This window comes from Aphelocoma coerulescens, chromosome 7 (assembly GCF_041296385.1).
Source record: "Aphelocoma coerulescens isolate FSJ_1873_10779 chromosome 7, UR_Acoe_1.0, whole genome shotgun sequence".
In the NCBI taxonomy this organism is placed as follows: Eukaryota; Metazoa; Chordata; class Aves; order Passeriformes; family Corvidae; genus Aphelocoma; species Aphelocoma coerulescens.
The window spans coordinates 12,019,821-12,036,201 of record NC_091021.1 but is presented as its reverse complement, the minus strand read 5'-3'; the positions used below and the strand labels follow the sequence as shown (position 1 = coordinate 12,036,201).

Here is a 16,381-nt window from a genome sequence, read left to right as displayed (position 1 = left end):
GTCTAAATCACAATTAATTAAAAAGCCAAAAAGAAAAATCAGAAATTATAAAATCACATTTTAAGGAAAGAACACACAAAGAAATAATAGTTCCTATTGTCAGCTCCCTAAAGTCTTTGATAGGACAAAACTGCAAAGCCTATTACCAGTTGAGCTTTTCCCATTAGCTGTAGTTTCTCACACTTTAACAAGAGAAATGAACAGGAAAACTTTACCAATGTAAAGGAATAAGATATTTTTGTATCTACAGATTTACATTAAATGTGACTTATTTGAGTGTGTGCGCAGGTCACACTCTCTTCTCTGCTATGCTAATTTAAGCCTGCACTGTCATCATTGAAATAAATGAAAATAAATTTGTGTTTATGTAACTAAGCACAGGATCTGAACTAATGCAATACCTGTTGAGGATCTCCAGAGTTATTTCTTATGCTAGTGTTTTGGGTACAGAATGATGTTAAATGTGTTCTTACTGTTAATTTTATTGCTTTGAACTATCAAAGTTGAATATTGATTTGTATGTATACCTATGCTGGCTCAGCTCAGCCATTTCCTTTTCTCCCTCTCAAATACCTTTGCACTTGTTTTTCAGTCTCTTCTCCTCATGGGGAAATGCTCCATCAAGATTCATACAGCTGCCACTGGATCACTTTAAAACCTCCTTTCCAAAACTATGTCTGTCAGAGTGCCAGTTGTTTAGCACAGCTGGGTTAAACTGGGAGCTGCCACACCTAGGATGAACTCCTATTGTCATGGTTCCCCTCTCGGCCCTCCCCTCCACCTTTCCCTCTTGGTCACCTGCTGCACATCTGCTCTTGCTATGGGCAACCTCACCTCTGTTGGGAACAAAGCTGGTACTGGGAACCTGTCCTGCTGTTTAACCCTTCCTACTGCCAGTACACCTCCCTCACCTTGTGCCCTCTCCTCACCTAGAGATGAATGCATCAGCTTTGTCCTGCTTCACCATTTTGCTGGAAAGAAGGGGCAAAACTGTGGGTAAAGCAGAGGAGGAGTGGTGATGACAAGGTGGTGAATAGCAGTGATTATATTCCAGCTGTGAGAAAGGCCAGCATTGACAGTGATTCAAAGAGATCTGATGATGTGAAGTGGGCTGCCAGGAAGCAGAGCTAAACTGGTGTGTTACTGGGGTGGTATTAATGTATCAGTGCCTAGAAATACTTGGCATTATGTACTTTTAGAATCTGTTCTACTGAAATATTGATACATTGCCCATCACTAATTTGTACAGTTTCTAGTTCTGATCTTTGGGATTTTCATATGCTGGAAGAACAGAAAAAACAGATAACAACAGTTGTGACTCTCAAACTGGATGTAGAAGGGACAAAATGGTATATTTTTGATCTGCTCTTCATTGCAGATATTTTCAAAATGGCATGCAAATTCTTTGAAGTTCTTGAGGCAACTCCAGAATTATTCCAGTGTAGCATGAAACACATAAATGACAGGTCTTTTACTTGGCAGGACAAGAGAACTGGTGCTTATATTGTGCTCTACAAAGATGGTGTGGTATATATATATGTGTGTGTGTAAGTAGTACAGTTCTCATTTTTTCTTGCAGGAATGCTTGCAGTCAGCAAGTGGCTGAAGGAGTCATCTGTTAGTTTGATGCTTAGGAAAGCAGTACTAATCTATATAAACGGCCCATGGCTTACAGGTTCCAGGTTTGTCTTTTGGAACCTGAAATAAAATATAAAAAATCATTTTGCTAAGGGGAAAAAAAACTTACTGTAATTCACAAATGCATGTTCCTTATCAGCCTTGCAAATGTCATTGCACACACATATCTCAATTCTCTCATGTTATAAAAGATTGGGAAATCAACCAACTTGCCTGTAGTGAACAGCGGCATTCTTGTAATTGAACAGGTAATTAAGCTCATATCTCCATAGCACAGGTGAGTTCTGAGCCTGAAAGGCTCAGATTACAGTTCCACTATGCCGTACAGTTTAATGAGACTGCATTGAATCATGGGGGCCATGATGTTTGCAAAGAAAGCCTACTGAGTTCTGAGTTCTGTGCGTTCCTGGAGATAGTACATCATCTCCTCATGACTGGATAACAAATTCATCTTTATTTAAATTCTAAGTTGTTACCAAGTTTTTGCACAACACTTAGCCCACAAAAGTTCTTGATGTTAGTTATGGCTTCTATGAATATGAGAAATTCTATCACTGAGAAACACTTTGCTGGATATCCTGCACAGAAGGAAGCAGAAGTGGATGGATGCAGAATTCCCAGCCCCAACCTCCAGGCAGGGGTCTCTAGCTGGCTCCTATTGGAAAAGAGGGGCCTGCAGGTCTGCCTGATGTAATTTGTATCCCTTTTCATAGAGAAATTTTCAGTCTAGAGCACAACAGATTTGTTCAAACTCAGGTCCATGGGGCCTTTTAAGTTGGAAGCTTTAATTAATTGACCTTGTCACAGTTTCATTAGATGTTTCCTATTTTCCAGTCTCCCAAAGTGTTTTTTTAGTTTGCATTCTGACTGGATATGCATTGATGGGAAAATGGCTGGTAAACTAAACCCTTGCTGTTTATCAATTTCATAATTGCTCCTGTGTTTTTACTACTTTAATTTTTTTAGTCCCTTTTTTTTCCTCTTTAACTTATAAATAAGCAGAAATTTGGGCCAAGTGACAATGTATTAAGCAACTCCAGATGTATCTGCTTTTACAGTCCAAAGGACTGAGTGTAATGGAAAACCTGTGAAGTGGCTATTGTCAGGAAACAATGTCATCATTCCCATGTTGCCCTGCTTTCTGAAGAAACACTTGGGTAATAATCATTGTTGGCTGGGACTGATATGGGGAGGGAAGTTGGCTCCTGCCTCATCCTACAAAAATAAGTACTCTCCAGCAGGCTACTGCTCTGTCCTGCCAACCCTTGTAGTGAGGGAAGTGCAAGACACAGGAAGAGCAGATTGAAGGCATTACTCTGGAAAGACACAGAGAACTGCAAGGGTGAGGGTGCATTTTCTTGCCATCCTCATTTTGAAGAAAGCAGAGGCAAAGCACAGAGGTGGTTATCCAAATAACTTTAGTGACTGTGGAAGAAATTTCAATAAAAGGGCATAGTCCACTAGTTTTGGGTTACCTGTTCCATGTATGCGAGAGGGAAGATACAGCATGTGAAAAACAGCCAGAGCTGGTACTGCATTGCACTTTCAGAGAGGCCAATGGATGCCCAGAGGAATATGAAATACATATGCTATTGACATATGGCAATTGCAGTCCCATTCCTTGTCTTATGGTTAATACAAGATTTAACCAAAAATGAAACTTTCCTCCTTTCTTTTCCCAAACCAGTTCTAAACCTATTCTAATCATAACCAGAATTGAACAGTATCTTTGTGAGAAGTATCTTCAGCAAAATTAAAAACATAGGCAGACTCTCCCAGGAACAGTCATCAGGCAAACTCTGCCCCTCATGCAAGAGTCCACAGAAAAGCCAGCTCCTCAGTTCTTCCCTATCCAAACCATATTGAACCATAAACCCTGTCCTGGAGGGTTTTAGGGTGCTCAATTCATACACCTGCTACCTCCAGTTACCACGCTGATTTCAGTGCTGGCATTGTTTACCTACTTATTTTTAATGTGAGGCTTTAAAAGTCAAAAGTAACAGTTTACTACAAGTTGGATCTTGCATTACCTTGCAGGGCTGGCTCTATATCTGAGAAGTGGCTCATACTCAATTTTGAATTACCTATTTATCATTTGCAGGTGGGATAGGGCAGTTAGGATGTTAGTAGTATTCCAAAGTAAAAAAAGGGATGGAGTGTTCTGCTTTTTCTGGATATTGCATGGGCTGTAGGATGATAGCTTTTGTTTTGATTCATGGCATTTGTCAGGGTACTCTTAGGAATGGAGAAAGTTGGTGATGGGTTAGAATTTCAGAAGAGGAGGAGTTTGGTTTCCTGCTGTGTCTTGTTAGTCAATGACATTACGCTGATTTGCCTCAAAAGAAACTATTACCCAGTAACTGGTAAAATGCCTTCTCATCTCACTCACACTTTATTTTCCAAAGAAAGGGTGCTGCCCATCAGTGATTAACACATCCATATTTCTTTTCAGGACAAAATGGAGTGGACACCCAGTCCTAAAAGGAACATTAGAAAAATCCCATTTTATTACAGCCTATTGATGCAGATTGCAAACGACATTACATGTACATGCCCAAACTCCTAGTGGTGGCAATAAATCAGCCCATTTTATGTTTTAGTTTCTTATTAACCTACCATGCCTGAGTTTGGGCTGATTCAGCAAGTTCTTCCTGGTGGTTTTTTGGGTTTTTTTTGGTTGGCTTTTTTTGGTTTTTTTTTTTTTTTTGGTTTTTTTTTTTTTTGGCAACAGTAACAAACTAGAGGAAATGAGTTTTTCAGTAGTTTTCTCTTTAGCTTCGCAATGGGGAGATGCAAGTTCCATGAAAAATGGACAGGACAGGGAAAGGCAAGGAAGTCAAAGTAAAGGAGAGCTGTGTCACAAAGGGCTGATGTGAGCATACATATGTATTAGGATAAAAACCATCTCCACTGAATATCTGGAGTGAAATTCATGCCACCATGCCTCAGAGAGGCCTGAATTGTTGGGATTTATACAGATCAGACCAGAGGGAAACTGCCTCCATGCCTTTGTTCTGGCTTTCAGACATTAAGTGAATATCTTTGCCAAAAGGCCAGAGAATTTTCAAGCCTCTATCCAAGATTTACTGCCAAAGAGATAAAAAAGATGATGTCATCAGGATAACCCCCCAAGGAGGGTTCAGGACTGAAGTTCCTTTTTCATTTAGTCTTGTCATCTTTAATTTATTTTAGTTAAATCACTCCTTTGATTTAGTTAAATTAACTTGTTGGCTGCTACAGCTGCAAGTACAGCAAAGAGTGAAGGTTTAGTACCTTCCCACCAAATGCTCCATCAACGTTTCACTTTTTTTTTTCACACATATATTTTTTGGACTGGAGGTTTGAAGCTGAAGCCACCAATTCCTGCTAAAGTGAACATCCAGAATTTTACCTACCAAAATACATTAAAAAATGCCTATTGTCTGTGACTAATAATATATTAAGAGCTATCAGGTTTAAGACTCCAGGGCAGAAAAACAGAGTTGCTATAGAAACAAACAAAAAAATTTCCAACAACTAAAGGTGCCAGTGAAAGCACAGTCTAGTCTTTAAAAGAATGGTGGAAATGTAAAAACAGCTCTGTAAACTCGTTCAATTATCTGATGCCAGATATGATAATCCCTGTATAGAACTGCATGTTTCATCTGCAGCTGGAGATAAAACATGCACTAAAACAGCAAGCCAAATGGAACCGAGGGATTGTTTACAGCACACAGTCAGTGTAACTAAAATACTGACAGTGCATTTTGAAAATACCTCCTCTGACAGTGCTTCCAAAGATGTAAATAGAGGTTTAACTTGTCAGGCTGACAAAAAGAAAAGCTTAAAAAATGCAAGCCACCAATGAACTGCAAAAGCTAATACTAAACATGTAGAAATTAACATATATTCTTTGAAACTGTTGTTTGCTACAGGCCTACAATCCAGCTTTGAAGTTAACTGGGACCTGTTCACTTTTTTTCCCACAAAACTTCATACCATTCATATGTTATTATTATTTCCATATTAATTTATCATTATTTATACATGATTCTGACCCCATCATCATCAATGTCACTACTCATACAAGCAATGCAACTTGTCTGAAATACACTTTCTCAAGGAGAAGACACTCATTACTGCAAAAAAGTGATTGTCCAGTACTGTACTGATTGTCACTAAGTTTAGGAGGATTTGACCAATGTATCTAAGACAGAATTAGTGTTTTCTCAACAAGATGATTACAGTCATATTATCTATCCAAGATACCCTTTGTTCATCCCACAGTAACACTGCTCATTTGTGTCTGTACTGCCTTATATAAAACTAACAGCACAAGACCTGCTGTTCCATTCAGCTTCATCATTGGCAGTCAGGCCATTTATTTTCATAAAACAATTCAGATAAATTAATCTGAATTGGGAACCCCATTAGGGAGTTTCAAGAGAAGCATAGAAGGCTGAAAGCAACTCCTGGTCATGTAGTTCAGCTTTAAGGTTATTTAGAAAGGTAAGAAGCAAGTATGACAGAATCACAGATACTGTGATTTGGAAGGATCCACAAGGATCATCAAGTCCAATTCTTAAGTGAATGGCCCATATGTGCATTGAACCTTCCATTAATACTTTGTTTTACCTGCACATCTGGTGCATTCTGAGTTGACATATACACGGCCATTTCTTTATCTTCCACTCTTGAAATAACAAGCACCCTACTTCTTTCCATGTAAAAATGTTTCTGTCCTCCCATGTGCAATTCACCTGTTATGTATATAATTATAGGAAAAATAACCTGGGTTTCAAATGAACTGCGAGGAAATTTATATTTGACTATATATATGTATACAAGGCAGAGAAAAAGAGTTTTTTTATAGAATCCTTTAATTTATTTTTTATTTCTTTGAATCTCTGGCTTACACCTCCTTTATTTATAGACCTGTGTTTATTAGGAGAAAATTACTCAATCAGTATCAATTCAATATCTCATGCTTTTTCCTTCTTTAGGAGGTTACATCTCTTCTGCTGTAGCAGGATTATGTCTTCTGAATCACTCTATGAGGGAAAATACAACTTTCCTGTTCCTCTTCCTTTTTTAACCTCTTTCCATCAGTAACACTTTTTCTACCCATTTCTACCGGCTTTTGTACAATTTTCATTAAAGAGGGGGAAATCAGTCAGCACAGCATAAAAGTTAATTCTGTAAATTCTCTGCTTTACCCTTAACTTTATGCCATCCTTGAGTGTGACAATATTTGCCTGGTGGTTATTCCTGAAATGTTCCCTGAAACATGTTTGTTCAGAAGTAATAGGAATCAGAACTGAAACCACTAAAGGGTGACATGACATTTGATTAGGGACAGTTTGAAACAGTAAAAAGCAGAGCAGAAAAAAATCATCAGAGGTCAGAACCTATATGGAAAAGATTGACAGAATTGAGGTGGCTGAGCCCAAAAAAGTGACACTAGCCACACCTCTGCAAACTTCAGCATCACCACTGCTTCAAACAATCCTATTTCATACTGTTTACTTCAGATAAAACACACCTGCAGTCAGGAATATATTCAGGAATCATTCTAATTCCTTCTTGCCCATCTTCCTAAAGAGACAGGTAAATAACTATTCTGGCCAGTGGTGACTAGACTGAAAAATGGTTTCATCCATTTTTTGGCTATTTAAATTCTCATCATCAATCCACTCTTCTAATTTCAAAGTCAGCCTGTAATTGAAAGCATTTCATACCTACTTAATTAAAATACATCTTTGCTGCTCTCTGTTGTTGAACTGCTGATAGTTCACATTAATTTGAAACAGGCTATTATCAGGGACTATGAAAATCTTCCAACATTTATGTTTTGGTTGAGCTTTTACTGAGTAAAGAGTACGCTGTAAAACATCTTTTTAATCTCTTACAGGACAAAAAACAAATTCTTGCCTGATGCTGAAAGTTTTTAGTGGCAAAAAATGAAGAAAATTAGATTTCAAAAGTTTTTAAATTTTGAAACAAAACAAAAAAAAGGGTGAAAATTCATGCTGAAATTTGAAAATTTTTTAATTGAAGTCTTCCACTCAACAAACTTTTTCACATGCCAACCACCTATCCTTTTCATACTGTAGCTTTGCAAATAGATCTTTCAGGCTTGAACAGTCACAGAGATGCTGCAGTAGGTTATTTCATTTATTTGTCCTGAGGCCCACTGGACAGTTTAACTAAATTCTGCTGAGCTCTTGCATTGCTGAAAGCTGCGTCCCTGTTCGAGCTGTGTCAGGACAGCCTGATCTGCACACCACCTTGAGGGCAAGGAGGGCATCTGCACCCTGAAATACCAGGAAATCTATAAAAATATAAACGATTGCCCACAGTGTCAAATGTTTCAGCAGCTTCACATGACAATTAGTAGAGGCTTAAGAATAGAAAGTTAGAAAGGCAAAATACTCATTACAACAGTTCCAGATAAAATTTGAAAAGAAAGCTGACAAGCAGAGTTCTATATTCTACTTTTCTACCCAGAGCTGGTAGAGGGAGAAAAATTTCCTCCATCATCAGTCTACAAGCTTCATTCAGCATCTGATTTCAATGCCTGGTAAAAAAACCCCAGACTGACATGAATACACACTTCTTTTTAAGTAACAGGAAGCTAAAGATACGGTGAAGTATGTGAGAAGTAATAAGTGAATCAGCATAAGTTATATCAAGAAATAACCTATTGTTAGAGAGGACAGGTCAAATATAGATTGTGAGAGGCTGACGATGGGATCTGCACTGGTGAAGTCCAGCAAACCCCATGCTTCACTCTATGACTCTATGACTATTTCAGTTAAATACATTAAAATATCCAGTACCTTCCTATAAGGAAATCTCCCAGGACTTTCTTGCACCAAATGTGATTGAGCAAAATAAAATACTCAGATCTACAATGGTGTCTGTGCCTGGATGGAAGAGGACTAGCATTCCAGAATTCACCACGGAAAAAGCATTTTCCTGTCATTCAGCCTGTCTGAAAACTGAAATAGAGTCATACTAATGGGGAAAAAAAAGAAGGAAACATTCCCTCAATGTCAGAAATTGATCGAAATATGTTATTTCTTGTATTTTAGGTGTTACCATTGCCCAAATTTTCAGTTAAACTTTTTATTTTTCTTGAAGGACTAAATAAATCCTAGAAACTTATACTAAGAGGGGACATGATTTGAGGTTATCTACATGTAAGAAAACATGCCAAATTTTTACCTTTATCAGCAGCTTGATGATTTCAGAATGCTGGAAAAGCACTCTGATTCTGGTATATATATATGGCCAGTATGCTGTTTCTTCTCCAGGACATGGAAGTTCCACTGTGCTAAGGACTCTGATTTTGTGAAAATTTCACACTGAGAGACTTTAAATTTTTATGCTCCAGTAATGGCATTTACAGAGGGAGGCACTAGAAGCAGCTGGCCTTTCTATCGTCAGAAATATTTTGTTCTGGAGGCTAAGCCACATATTTTAAAAGAAAACACAACTGCAATATTTTTCTCAATCAGGTACAGATGAGTCTGTTGAAGAAAGTCTATGAAGTGCTCTTTCTGTAGCTCCAGAAAGAAACTTCAGATGCAGACAGCCACAGAACCTTCAAAGTAGGGGTTAGCAGGTTAGATCTTTACTATGTAATACTCATGACAAATCAGGAGTACATGTTGAACAATATGTCTTGTCAGAGATGGAAAATCCTCTCAGCAGGATTTACATTGCTTTACGGAAGCAATGTTCACATCAAACTACCCAAAACCAAAAGCCAGCAGCTGACAGGGACAAGAGGGAGAACTGACAGCCAGGTTTGCACCTTCTGTTGACAAGTCTTGCAAAGAAAAAAAAGATTCATGTGCCTTTTCATTTTGTCAGCAGAGTTAATCAAAAAGGCAATTCAGCATGAAAGTGAATGGCAGAAGCAGCCTCCCCAAAAAGTGGTGTTAATTTCCCATGGTGAGACTGCTTAAACTCACATGTCATTCATGTGACAGCTGGTAGATAATCCTCCTGCTCTTCGAAGTGACCTTTTGATTGCCAGCAGTACTATTGTATTTTGTTCATTTTGTTGTCCCCACCTTGGCTATTTTTGGGTGCAACCATCTCTCTTTGAAAGGCAAGACTCTGAAATACGTTCTGTGATAGCTTTAGCTCTGTGGCACAACTTGTCATTGGACAAAGCAGGTTGGGGTTTCTTTTTTCTTCTAATTTGTGGAAGGAACTAACACGTTTCTCCTGAATTTTCTCTCCCAGGCTGTTTGTTTCTCAAATCACTACTACAGTTCAAAACTTCTGGGCAGCAGAAGCACCTTTACTGCCGCCAACACATCTTTTGCAGGCTTTGAGCTCATGGGAATCTTTTTGTTTTTTGTGGGAAACCTGTCACAGCCAGCCAACTTCTCTTGGGCAGAAGCACTCATCCAGCATGAGGCCACATATGTTTAGTGAGCTGCATTGCAGTGGGCAGCTGCTCTGGGGACTGACCCTCTGATGTCAAGGTTGGCAGAGGCTCCTGTGGTCACTCCCTCACTGACTTCAAACACATTGGTTTGTAGTTGGGTCTTCCTCTACCCGCTCCGTCCCTCTCCTCATATCCACTAGAGGGATACCTAAGAGCACAGGAACGAGGACACGTTTCCTTTGCCCCTAATGCCACAAGCTGCCGCCTTTTGTTACAGTAGTTAGGACCTTATTTTTTGAGTAGCTGCAACCACAACTCAGGGTTATTCATCGTAAATCGCTAATTAGTTTGTTAGAAGAGGTCAGAAATGAGCTTATTGCTGAAGACTGTGTGACAATTTGGCGTTCTTCCTGCAAGTACTCAGGCAGCCTAATTTTCTGTGTCTGAAAGGGGCACAAGCGCACATTTAAGAGTGGGGGAAAAACAGTAAGAGGCCCAAAGAAGTAGAAGATGATGTCCAGCTGGAAACAGTAGGAGAGGTGATGGAGGGATGCCAGAATTTTCTTAACTACTTCCAAGCAGGAGTAGCCTGCATATTTCAATGCCTACTGGAAATAATGAAAATATTCCTAATAACTACACGGGAACTGGAATGAAACTTCTGAAGCATCGAAGTCTTATCTTTATAGAGTATGGGATGAAACCAGAAACAATGACCCCCTTGGCATTTATGTCTGCATGCTCACAGCCAGCAAGGAACCAATCATTTAAAAGAATCTTTACCATCTGTTGGAGAAAAATGTAGTCTGATATTGAATGTGAAGAAAGAAGGAAACACTTCTGCATTGCAAATTCAAATTTTGTTGAATCTGTGCAAAAGAATATATTAAGGTCAGTGGAAAGGCTAATCTATGATATATGTTAAGTGTAGTGTATTTCCCTATATGAATGCTATAGTTCTTCACCACACACAAAAGACTGAGTATTTTATACTTTCTAGAAAATATATGTCCTAAAAAGGCTATTATTAGTCAGAAAATCAGTTATTTAGGTTTAAATACAGCTATCATATTTCGACTCAAAGGCTCTTCAGACCATTAAATCATGAAATTACAATAAGTTTTAAGTAGCTAACAAGCACTGCAATAACATGGGGAATCAGCCCTGTACATATTTAGTTCAAAGACTGCAGAAATTGTTGCCAAGATTTTCCAAACTCCTCACAGATTCCATGTTGCAAGGATGGGACCTGCTTTGGCTTGATTACTGGGAATGCTATTTAAACACGATGCACACACCTCCACACACCAAAACACACACACACACACACACCTCCACAAAAATACCAGTGACTTCATGAGAAGTTTCTAGATGCATGGCCCTACAGAATGAGCCAAAGTGTTTCTTAAAATGTGAGAGGGAAAAGCAATAAAAGCAAACAGTGGTGGAGTTACAAGACAAAGCTAACCTGTTTGATAAATGGAGTGACATAACCAGAGGGTAGAAGGAGGCCTTCCTACCCACCTCACTTTCCCAAGATGGCTAGATGCTGTTTCCTTTTGCCTTGTGAAACACAAAGACAGCGTTTCTCTACCAGCAAATACTTTTTGTGAGTTAAAATGACAAGCAAAGACCAGGATGTTTTCCATTCTCCTGAATGTACCATTCTAAGTCATCTAGGAGATGCACAGTAGTATTTAATTTGAAAACTGCTACCCATAGACATATTCTCTGTTGCAGTGGTCTGCCCATCTGCAAAGATATTTGGCAGGGGGACCAAAGCTTACCTTCTGATGCCAAAGGACAGATGTGCCAACTGGTGAGATTGGGTTTGAGTCCCAGGATGATCCCCTGCTTACAATGTGTTTTCCTAAGGACTTTAACAAACAATGAGGTTATTTTTAAGCTTGCCCTTCTTATATGTAACAGGGATTTGTACCATAACCCCATTTTATTCCATTAAAAGACCTGTTAGAAATGGTATTTTTTTTGTTCAATCTTAACTGAAGTTCTACCTTTGTATTTTTAAATATGATTTAATCTAGTGTTCCCATCAGAAATCCTTTCTCATATCATCTCTGTTGACAGAAACCAGGTTTACCTTCCTCCCCCTCAAAGGCATGGCCATTCCCTCAGCTTCTTCAGGCGAGGGGGAGAAATCCATGTTGTTCCCTTGCCGTGGAAAATCACAGTTGTTCTTTGCTGCTCTTGAGCCATTCTCTCTGATGGAAGGGACAAAGATTCGGTAAAGTTGACTACTGCCAGTATGAGTCACCATATTGCTCAGTAGGACACTGTCATGATAGACAGTGAGTCGCTAATGAGGCTTTTCATCTGAGGTTCCTGTGGTGCTGAATAGTGTTGAGCTTATAATTATATTACTGCTCAGGAAACTGAAATGAGAATGAACTAAATGACTTGGTAAGAGACACACTACATAAATGGTAGGAGAAGATTAATATTATGTTTCTTTCTCCTACTCTGACGGTTTTGAAAGATTTCCTTTGTATATAATGTAAACAGTAAAGCAATGTTACTGGACTTTGGGGGAAATCAGGATGCTAAAATCTCATTGCATATGTGACAGAATACAGGAAGTGTGTTCTCTTAGGGAGGATCACTAAATCTCCATTTGCTGAGTCATGTATCTACCATATTAGACCCAGACCAGTTTCTACAATATGTAAAATGTTTTAAAAATTTGTCTTTCCAGAAGTTTTGTCTCCTTGGGATGGTTGATCAGTATTTACATTTTTGTTTAATCAAAGTGTTTTTCTGACACCTCCTTTCTTACAAGACTATATATAGCCTTTTTTTGCCTCTGAGAATATAATGTATGTTCTTTCCATATTTGACAAGTGCCACATGAAATCATGGTTTCATGCAAAAGCAATCCCTGAGAAACGCCTGTCTTCGCAGACAATGCAATTAACAGAGCAGTGGACAAGCCAGAGAACTGTTCCAACTATGGACTGGCCTTCTAGGTAAAAGACATGCCTGAAAACCAAAAAACTCCTATGTGTCTGTGGAACCAGTCATAATCTTACTGGTATGGACACCTTGTGCAGGCTGGAGAAGCACTTCACTCCTCCTGGCAGCTCAGTCTGTAGAGCATGTAAAACATGTAGAGCAGATGTCTGCCTGACCAGCTTTATCAGCCAGCAGCAGTTTAGCTAAGATCTTTAATCCAAGTATAAGATTTGTAAAACATTAATTTAATACTTGCATTCTTAAAGCATGAGTCTCTCAAAGGCAGGACAACCAGCAGAAAGGCAGATTTACTTCCCCTTTCATGGTTTCATAAAGGAGTTTATGCCTTACTATGAATGTTCTGCCCTGAGAGGCAATCATTAAATAAGAAAGTTGTGCTCTCTGACAAATGTTTGCAAAGCCAACTGCCTTGCAGCAAATAGCACTCTGTGATACCATGACAGTAAACCAAAGAACTGTGCCGTGCGTTTTCAGAACTCAAACGAACTTTTGTGCTTGTGAGGTGGTTGTGTAATAGCAGCAAGAACTGCCCACGAATATTTGCAAAAGGAATGCAAACAAGGAATTTTGCAAGAAGCTGCTGAAACATGAGTGAGGATTAAAAAAACAGTCTGAACCTGACTCCTTGGATTCTACTCAGTCTGGTCTGGGTAAATCCTGCACTACCATTTTCACAGATCTCTTTTCTTGCTTCTGTCTGCAGATCATGGGTCTTTCCTCCTCCTCCCCCTCTGTTCAAGTTTTTATCTGTCCTTCTGTGAATTTCCAATAACTACTGCAACTAACCCTCTTCTTTCCTCTTCAAGTCCTTTGCCTTTCCTGTGGACCTGTATGTAAGTCCAGCCTCAGGTTGTTAGGGTCTATGTCCCAGCTGGAAGAAACCATCCAACAGAAAATACAAGACAGAAAAGATGGACAAGTTCATCTGGGATCTTTCAAAGAAAATACTACATTCCACAAAAAAACCCAACTGGTCCAAAATGAAATGGTCCTGAGTAAGGAACTCTTATGGGAAAAGTTGGTTTTGCAGAGGCAAATGATTTCTTTTTTGAAAAAGTGGGGTATTTGTAATAACGACAACATGTCGATTATCCACACTAAATTGTCTCGTTATGTGTGACTAAAACTAGCATCTTCTATTTATCCAAGGACAGATCTTTCAGTTTTACATAAACATCAGGTTTTCAACATCTGTAGGAACTCAGTTATGGTGGAGATAACAAATGTCAGCAAGGCCTACCATTAGTTCAGGAGGAGATATAAATTCCTGTATTGGATCCATGGGTGGGAATTGTTCTGGACTGCAAAGACCTGAAAGGATCTGCAAAGAAACTGAGTGGGGGTGGGGGAAGAATACATATATTCAGGTTAAGTTGCAAGTCTTTCTCAACCGATGAGATTCTTTCCTAGGGTGACAAGGAATTTTGACACTTTACAGGTTGAGTTGCACTCAAAAATTCAAGATGTCCAAATTGATTTTTTAACCTTTTTTTCTGTTAAATCTATTCACAAACTACTCAACAGGAGGATATCATACTAATCACTCTTAAACATTTGCTTGAAACACATCAAGCCTTAAGAAAGATCTCCCAGTATTTTCTGAAACTAGTCCTAACAAATGTGTTGCAACCACATCGGGTGCAACGTCTACTGTGGGAAAATGCGGTGCTGGATTGTGTAGCTATGTTTTGTTCATAAACTTACCTTTCTGTTCATAACTTGCCTTTCTGCCATTCACAAAAAAGATAAGCTTATCTGATTGTTGAGGGCAGGCCGTGCTCTTGCATCAAAGTCTGAAAAATAAAGCTTTATGCATCAAGAGAAATTAATGAAATGCTGTATGCTCCTAAAGGTTGACTGAGTTTGCTTTGTCCTGCAGAATTTAATTTGATGCTCAGTCTAAAAATAAGCACGTGGGGATGAGCCAGTGCAATGTCTTCCATTTCTCAGCAATAAATGCATGTTCAGATGTTAATGCACCACCTCCTACTCCCTACCTCAACTCTTCTCTGATGACTTGAAATAATCTGCAAAGAAATTGAGCTCCTCTAATTCTAAGCCTGTACCATAAGAGATAACTGTAAAGTGGGATTTCTGAGTTTGAGCTACAAATTCCAGGTCTGTTTATCCTTTTTATTTTCAGATCTGTATATTATGGAGTAACTGATGAATTTAGAATACACAGGCATGCCTGAAGCTAGAACCAAGGACATGCAACATTATCCCCTTCTTTAAGGTGCCAAATGCAAAGCTATGGAGTCCCAGTTCTCATTTTAGCTTGACTTGAACTATCTATAATATTTTTTCTTTCTGCAGAATGACCATGTTTTAACAAAATCAACATTACTACTGTACACACATTTAAAATTTCCTTCTGGTTGTCTCTATGCCATGCCAGTTCTATGCCCATGGTACCACACTCAACACATGTTGTGTTCTTAAAGAGAGAAGTCCCAAATCCTGATTTGGGATTATAGATTCTCATCCATTTCCTTGTATGCATGTCCAGGAAACAAATTAATCTTTAAATGCCTTACTACAGCTGGCCTTTATTTTTTTTTAAAGCAGAATTATGGATATATATTTCAAAAGTCTCCATTGCATGTACCTGTCTTTTGTTTCATTTACCATTTTTAAATTTTAGAGTAAAACTGTCTGTATTTCATTTAGAGTGAGTGAAGGTTTGCAGGCCAAAGTAGTCAGTCCCTGATCTTCTGCCACTCCCATTGGAAGGCAAGAAGCTGATTCTTAGCAGAGATATGCTTCTGGTTTTGTGGTTATCCCCTACCATATGCCTGAGAGCTACCACAACACAAGCACTGGAGTCATGTCAGTCACTAGGTCCCTGTAGGCAAAAGCCTTAATGGGTGCTGCCAAGTGCAGTAGTAGTAACTAACCACTGTAGTATTCCTCATGCATTGTAGGTACAACAGTGCAGGCTCAATGGCCTGAAAACAGAAAGAACCAGACCAAATCCTTGATTTTGGCAGTCCAATATCTAATTTACAGGCTAACCCTCCAAACCAGAACCTAGTATTTATGTTAGGTATTTAAGATTTCACCACACAGAATGGGCCTGCTGACGGTGGACTGCTACAGAAACATTTCTCTCATGAAGAAAATCAGTAGATAGAGTTCTCCTGAACCATCTCCAGTTTGGGTGTAACTGTGCAGTTACAGTGCACATTGTGTCTATAGCCATCCAATATGTCAGCTCCTCTGGAGCCTACCATTTCTGCTTATCCGCCTCCCTGTATAGTCTAAGAATGCTTCGTTCATAACATTGCAGGTAGCCATATTATCATCTGTCAGGATGGTTAACTGCTGATATTTCTAGCTTCCATGCAGTTTTTCAAACACTTCAAAGCC

The 16,381-nt window shown here is 39.0% G+C and overlaps 1 long non-coding RNA gene across 2 annotated transcripts; it reads right to left on the bottom strand.

Annotated features, from left to right (window-relative positions):
• Window positions 1-813: 813 nt before the first annotated feature.
• LOC138113614 (uncharacterized) lies at window positions 814-16,040 on the bottom strand. Of its 2 annotated transcripts, none has more exons than XR_011152288.1 (4): window positions 14,253-16,040; window positions 12,123-12,243; window positions 11,809-11,898; window positions 814-1,698 (listed from the first exon to the last, which is right to left on the bottom strand). It is a non-coding gene; the product is annotated as an uncharacterized lncRNA (long non-coding RNA). The 2 variants fall into 2 exon arrangements; XR_011152287.1 differs by lacking the exon at window positions 814-1,698 and adding an exon at window positions 7,648-10,890.
• Between the last annotated feature and the right edge of the window lie 341 nt (window positions 16,041-16,381).